Source organism: Miscanthus floridulus, unplaced genomic scaffold, assembly GCF_019320115.1.
Source record: "Miscanthus floridulus cultivar M001 unplaced genomic scaffold, ASM1932011v1 fs_337_2_3, whole genome shotgun sequence".
Lineage (NCBI taxonomy): Eukaryota > Viridiplantae > Streptophyta > Magnoliopsida > Poales > Poaceae > Miscanthus > Miscanthus floridulus.
The window spans coordinates 24,347-31,404 of record NW_027096606.1 but is presented as its reverse complement, the minus strand read 5'-3'; the positions used below and the strand labels follow the sequence as shown (position 1 = coordinate 31,404).

Genomic DNA, 7,058 nt, shown 5'->3' with positions numbered 1-7,058 from the left:
ACGGCCTCCCGAACAGGCTGTCTATTTGTTTCATCACGTGATCCAATATTCTATTAGTTTTTCTTCTATTAGCCATGTCTCCCTTATTAATTACATAACATGTCCAATCATCTCTATTACGTGTAATACTTTTAATCTCTAATCTATTAACGTAAAGTCATTTACATATGCTATTTGTTTAATTGCCTATTCTTCTATTGGTTTTTCTTCTCTTAGCTTATTAATTTTTTACGTGATCTGATACAATGTTATATATAAAAAAATTTAGTTTTAAGAAAATCTGGTGGCAACGTGCAGGGTTTGTTCCAACTTTACTAACACTACCTACTACTAATATTTAGCATCGCAACAAACCAGAGATAAACGGAAGCTTCAAATTAAAATCGTGAGGACAAAATCACAAAATTTAAAAAAGTAAGAATAAAATTATAATTACAGTTTAGCCGTAGGGTAGAAACATGAAATTCCAGAAAATATATCCAATTTTCTAACCCTCCCACCGCTCCTCCCCAAGCCCGGCGTCCAATCCAACCAAGGGGTAACAGCATGCCGCCGCCGGCGCCGCTGACGGACGACCTCATCGAGGAGATCCTGATCCGCATCCCGCCCAACGATCCCGCGAGCCTCTTCCACGCCGCCTTGGTCTGCAAGCCCTGGTACCGCGTCGCCTCCTATCCTGGCTTCCGCCGCAGGTTCTGCGCGCGCCACCACCAAGGGCCCCCTCCCGTTCTGGGCGTTCTCTGCAACACCTCAGGCCACGCCGGCACTTCCCGCTTCATCCCCACGTCCTCCCTCCGCTTCCGCCAGCCTCTCCCTGATCGCCGCCGCTGGCTCGTGCTCGACTCCCGCCACGGCCGCGTCCTCCTTACTAACTGGGACCGGGAGCGCGGGCCCGTCGATGACCCCCTCGTCATCTGGGATCCCATCACTGGCGACCACCTGAAGCTGCCTGAGCTGCCGAGGCAACAGGAGTGGACCAGCTGGAATGCGGCGGTGCTCTGCGCCGCTGGGGGTTGTGACCACCTCAACTGCCGCCGTGGACCCTTCCTCGTGGCTGTGGTGGGCTGCGGTCACGGGGTGCTCTTCGGCCTCGTCTACTCATCGGAGGCTGGCTACTGGAGCCTGCCCACCAATTGTGTTGAGCATGCCGATGTGGACTACTTGGCGTGCGCTGCCCTTGTGGGGAATGCACTTTACTTCAAGTCTGAGATATGCATCCAAGCATTCAGGTCCAAAATCATCAAGTATGATTTGAGCACATGGAAAATGTCTGCATTCTACCTGCCTTACGAAATGAGCTTATGGTCAACTTTTACCATTGATCTACCACTGTCCCGTCTTGAACATGGGCCGCGCATTGTGCTTATGGCCACAGAGGACGATGCTAGGCTTGGATTTGGCGCCGTGCGTGACTCCAAACTTTATCTTTGGGAATGGGAGGCTGGTAGTGGTAGTGTTGGAGATGCAGGATGGGCACAAAGCAAAGTCATTGATCTCCGGACACTGCTCCCTGCTGATGCCAACTCCATCTCTACTGAATTGGTTGGCTTTGCAGATGGCAGTTGCACTCTTCTTTGTGCAGACTGTGGATGGCCTATTCAGTATTGATCTGAAATCTGGCCAGGTGAAGAAGGTATACAATGGCGGTGACATAGACAGTGTAGTTCCCTACATGGCCTTCTGCACTCCAGGTACATCACTGGTTGGTTCATGCTTTGCTATATTTCACAAATTGCCATATTTCAGTTAGTAAGGCATAAATATGAATCATGGTGTATATGTGCCTGCAAAGCATAATCTTGAAAATAGATATATACAACAACTACAACATAGCCTTTCAGTCCCAAGCAAGTTGGGGTAAGCTTGAAAATAGATATATATGCCTAGTAATTTATCAGGTTCTGACTTTAAATATATGATTTTCAGGACAAGGTAATTAGTTCATTTTCTAACTAATTAGCCTATCTTAAATATCATATTTAAATGGACAGCACATAACTACATATTATGGATTGATTATGCTTTCTCTATGATTGGTCAATGTTGCCCACATACACACAAATGGATCTCAGATTTGGGTAAGCCCAGAGGGCAGCTTGGCCATAGGCCGCTTGGATTGAATCTGAAGATAGCAATACTTGGGATACAAGAAGGTCCTAGCCACTGCTTATATAGCAAAGTGGTTTACCTACTCCTCAGCATATTCCAACCACTAAAGTGGATGCTGGGCATATTCTTAATACAAGGCTTAGAAGCCTGAAAATAGATGACAGGAAACAGTAAAGACAGTAAAGATAAGATACATAGCAACTAGGCTTAACTGTCAGTCAAAATTTGGCATTAGCCAAGATGGTATCCAGGAGGGAGAAACAAAAAAGTCATTAACTATATGAGTATTTCAGGATTTTCCACTTCTTATCTACCGACAGGGTCCAAGGGCCACAGGGGGGGTGGTACACTACATGATGCCTAGGACCTTATTCGCCTATTATACATATTCCGGCAATTAGCCCCAGTGCCTGTTTTCAACCATGTATTCCCTAGTGATCTGGCAGTGTCACTGATCAACTTAGAAATGCAGATGATGATATTCCTACACATTTTTTCTAAACTTTGAATGTATGCTTGGTTATTTTGTGCAAATGTAGCTGTGGTAATACACTAGTGCTATTTGGCCAGCCAGTGACAGCTTTGATAAAACGGTTGCACCCTGGTTTTCTGATTGAAATGTCATCAGCATTGTGGTTTTACAGTCATCCAAACACATATTATTACATTATCACCAGAAATTTTAAGCTACCAAAGCCCAAAGGTTGTGCTTGTCACTTCATGAAACACAGATCCACCTTTTGCTATGATCTCTATTTAACTTATACCTATATAATTATTCGACCTCCTAGTGAAGCAGAAGATTCTGGACTCCAGAGTTTTAGTGGCCTAGACTGGCCTTGATATCTTCCTCTCAGCTAAACAGGTCCATCAGCTTCATTTCAGTATATGCTTGCACGTTATCTTCTACTTTATGAATCTCTTCTCCTGCTCTCTCAGTCAGGTTCGTTTGTGTTCCTCATATTTGACTGGGACATGGATGATATACTTGTTGATCAAAGAATTTGGCCTGGTCTTCCATGCTTCAAGGAAATACAAATCATTGTATGCTGGGCTATTTGGATACATCACAATGCCACCATCTTCATTAATGATTAATGGGCACTTAACTCTATCCCTGTTATGATGTCATTAGTAGTGTGGTGGCAAGGTGTCTAGTTGTGGTGCTACCAACCAGGGTTCGAACCCTGGGTCTCACAAAAAAGGGGGTCTCACTGGGTTATGTCGCTTCCAGCGTGTCGCTTGGTAGTCCGGTCTCTGGTCCCCTTTCTCGGTCTTGTGTTGAAATCCGCTTCTTAATGCAATGCCTCTGTGGAGGTTTTTCCCCCCAGGTGTTGAGTTCAATCTCTATCCCTTTGTCTTGGGAAACTCAAGGATTATTTTGCACTGTCCAGATTTCAAAGGGCTAAACCTTCCTTCAAAATTGCTATGTTTAACTGACTGAGACACTTAGTATTTTGTGGTAGGAATTGATGCAGGAAGTTATCCTGCTTGTGCATAGACACTGCTTATTCTCCCTTTTCCATAGAAATGCAGGAAGGGTCTCCCCTCCTGTTTCATCACACAATAAAACATTAATCTTCCACTTTTGCACCATGCCTAGAAGTCTCCTTTTCAGTATCTTTGTACTTGACCAAATCAATCCTAAAAACAAGCACATTTCTTATCTTCCACCCATAACACAGCATAGAATCTGGTGATTATTTGTTCTATTATATACTTGCAATCAGTTATAGATTTCCACAGTCTATCATCTCGCACTTGGCATCTCTTATCCCAAGAAGCTAAAAAGACAGATTGAGGTCTTTAACACTAGGAATACCAACAATTATTCTTATTTTTTTGTTATTCTTTTTTTTTTGTACTTAAGTGGATAGTTTGCTAGGTGATGCTTGTGCTTACACTCCCGATTGTCCTTAAAGAAATGAATCATTTTGAGTATTAGTATCAACAATAGCCCTAAAACATAAAAGACAGGCCAGTAGGACAATTGACCCATCAACATTTGGTCAAAATTTTGCCTCACCAATCTATTCTTCTGTAAAGTTCTTCACTAGTATCTTTTCTTCTAGATTAGTCACCTTATCTTCCCTATTCTAGAAATCAAAAGCAATATGAATATTGATCCTAGGATCAAAATAAAACAATTATTTATAGTACTTCCCGAGAAGTTATAGTTAGTTGCTTCCACAGAGCCATCAGGACCTTCTACCCTAGCGATCATTTCTTCCTTCTCCTGTTGTCTTTGTGGTTTTGTTCCCTCATTTCCCTAAGTTGTTCAAGTTCTGAAGATTTTTTTTTCTATTTTTCTTGAATCAGATAAGAGGTTCTGATTGGAAAAAAAACAAAGATGCCCAATTGCTGTAATAATAGTGCTGGAAGTTTTTTTTTTAGATCTCAATAGTTTCAGTTTCTGGACATTATTCCAAATCTTTTGTCACTATGATATAAACCCCACTTTACAATCTGCCAAGGGGTAGTTTTAGAACAAACATTAAAGGTGTATGGTCCCTCCCCATCCCTTGAAAAATCTTCTATGGAGGAAAAAGGATATTTACTCTCCCAGGAAGTAGAAACAAAGACTTGAGCTATGGTAACTGTATGATTCCTTTTGGTTATTTATCCATGTACATGCTCTAGTAGAGGGGCTAACATTAAGAAGAACAGAGGTATTAGCCCCGTCATTAAACAGGAAAGTGCATATGCTATTGGTTACACTATTGTGATTCTCAGTCTGTTTTGACCAAATAGACATGATCTCATATTTCTCATGAAATTCTCTTCATACAATGAGCCTTAAATGACTACCTTTCTCCAAACTAAACGACCTTTATATTTGTGGCTGTAGCAATAACAGCTTTGTTGTTATTCTGCCAACTTAGAATTAATTTCATGGGCAACAACTTGCTGGTTCCTCATCTGATGTTAAATTTGTATTTTCTTTTCTTCAGGACTGGGAGCAATATCTGCAGGTCAGGAACTTGGAGCTGGTGCTTCCCGAGCATCAAAGGTTCAAGTTGCTGGTGCAAGTTCTTCTAAATCATGAAAAATATATGGCATGGCATTTATAGTGACCGTAGATGGCATAACTGGGGCTTGTGTCATGCTTACTTTTAGTGATATGTAATTGTGCCGTGTTGCTCGTTGTGCTCTGTCGATCTTTGTGCAAGGGATAGTTAATAGTTGCTCTTAGCTTTTAACACAAGTGCTAGTGCAACGCCAAATATCCTCTGGAGCTTCAGCTTTGCAATCAGAGCCAGGAAAGTGTCAATTCCATTATTGGAAAGTTGTTCATGAGAATGAGCACATGAAATTTAAACAATAATTTGATACAATCCATGCTATGCCTACAGTAATTTTGTTTTGTTCGTCTTATCTTTGAATTGGTTTACTAGTGATTTGAAATTATTTGTTGAATGCACACTTTGTTGTGGAAATTTTATTACCCACTGTTTTGTTAGAAGCAAATTTGGTAGCTACCAGTTTTAGCTCAGTTAGAACAATGCTCGCGGGACACTTCACAAATTGCAATAGTTGTAGAATTAGATGCCTATATAATAAGTGTGGTGTCTTTACTGGAGCTCGTTAAACCCAGTTGAATATATTTGTTGATTTTTTAAGTTGCATCTGAACTGAAGGCAGTTCATCTCCATGGAATCTTTGGCGAATGGAACACCAATGTGCAGACCAGCAGCCAAGTTGCTTTGAGCTATTGACTATGGCAGCGTCAAATCCTCCCATATGAAGCAGACAGGCAAATCTTAGAACACAAATATTTGCATCGTAAATATAAACAACCCTATAGACATTTGTTTTGTAATACTAGACTATACATATCCATACATGCTGCGTTCTAGTCTTGTAGTAGTTGAATAAGTCTAGCAAACATATAAAACCTAAACACCAGATTCTGTTTAGGAGCTGTGGTTCCAGGGATGTTTATCCATCATAGTATTCAGTGGCTAATCTCGTTCTGTAACGAAACTGCATTCTACAGCACGCGTCTCGCGTAGTGATCATGCCAGGGCTTAGGGCACGTTTGGTTGTTGGGCTAGTTTTGCCTCTCTTTGCTTTGTCAGGCAAGCCAAATCTTGCTAACGCCAGCGTGTAGAATTGGCTAGCCCCTGTTAGCAAGGGTATGGATGAAAACGGTATGGATATTTTTCGACCGCCGAATTCATTTAGAGAGGTTTAAATCTGTCCATATCCAAGTCCGGATATTCAACGACCCCGTTCGCGTGTCCTTAAACTCAGCTTGATCTGCTTCTTTTTTCATCCGGAACAGTGTTTTTCTCTCACAAATTCCTCCAAATTCATTCAGATTCCTCTAGATTTCTCCAAAATTCCTCCAAGCGAACGAGGCCAACATCTGATACCGTACGAATACTCAAATCATATATTTATGATGTCGATATCTAATCGTACCATATCCGGCATGATTGACACTATCCGTATTTAAATTCGAATCCGGGATAAAAATATAAAAATAAATATAATATCAGTGATATTCGTCCGTATCCGGTCTGTTTTCATCCTTAAGCAAGGGCCTGTTTGGATTGTGGTGTCATCTTATCACACCTGACGTGTGTGCGGCGGCAGAATTGCTCGCCAACAATTGCGCCAAAAGCTGCAGAACGCTGAAGGATGGTGTCTACATTTTTATGGCAAGCCAAACATGCGGCACATTCTGGCACCGAACCAAACGCTGGACTAAACTTCTTCGGCACATTCTGGCAAGTTCACAGCACAAACCAAACAAGCCCGAAATCCTTGGAAAACGAGGGTGTTTGGATTCCTTGCTGCAGCTTGCCTAGCCTTGCCTAGCAAGAAGTTAGAACAGTACATGTTGTTTGGATGTTAGGCCAGCCATCTTGATTCTTGTGTAAGCAAGCTTTCCCTCACTTTAGAGAATCTCATTCCAGACAGGTGATGATGCAGGCAACGTCATG

At 41.9% G+C, this 7,058-nt stretch overlaps 1 pseudogene; it reads left to right on the top strand.

Annotated features, from left to right (window-relative positions):
- Nucleotides 1-505: 505 nt before the first annotated feature.
- On the top strand, nucleotides 506-5,461 carry LOC136531389 (uncharacterized; annotated as a pseudogene).
- Nucleotides 5,462-7,058: the final 1,597 nt, after the last annotated feature.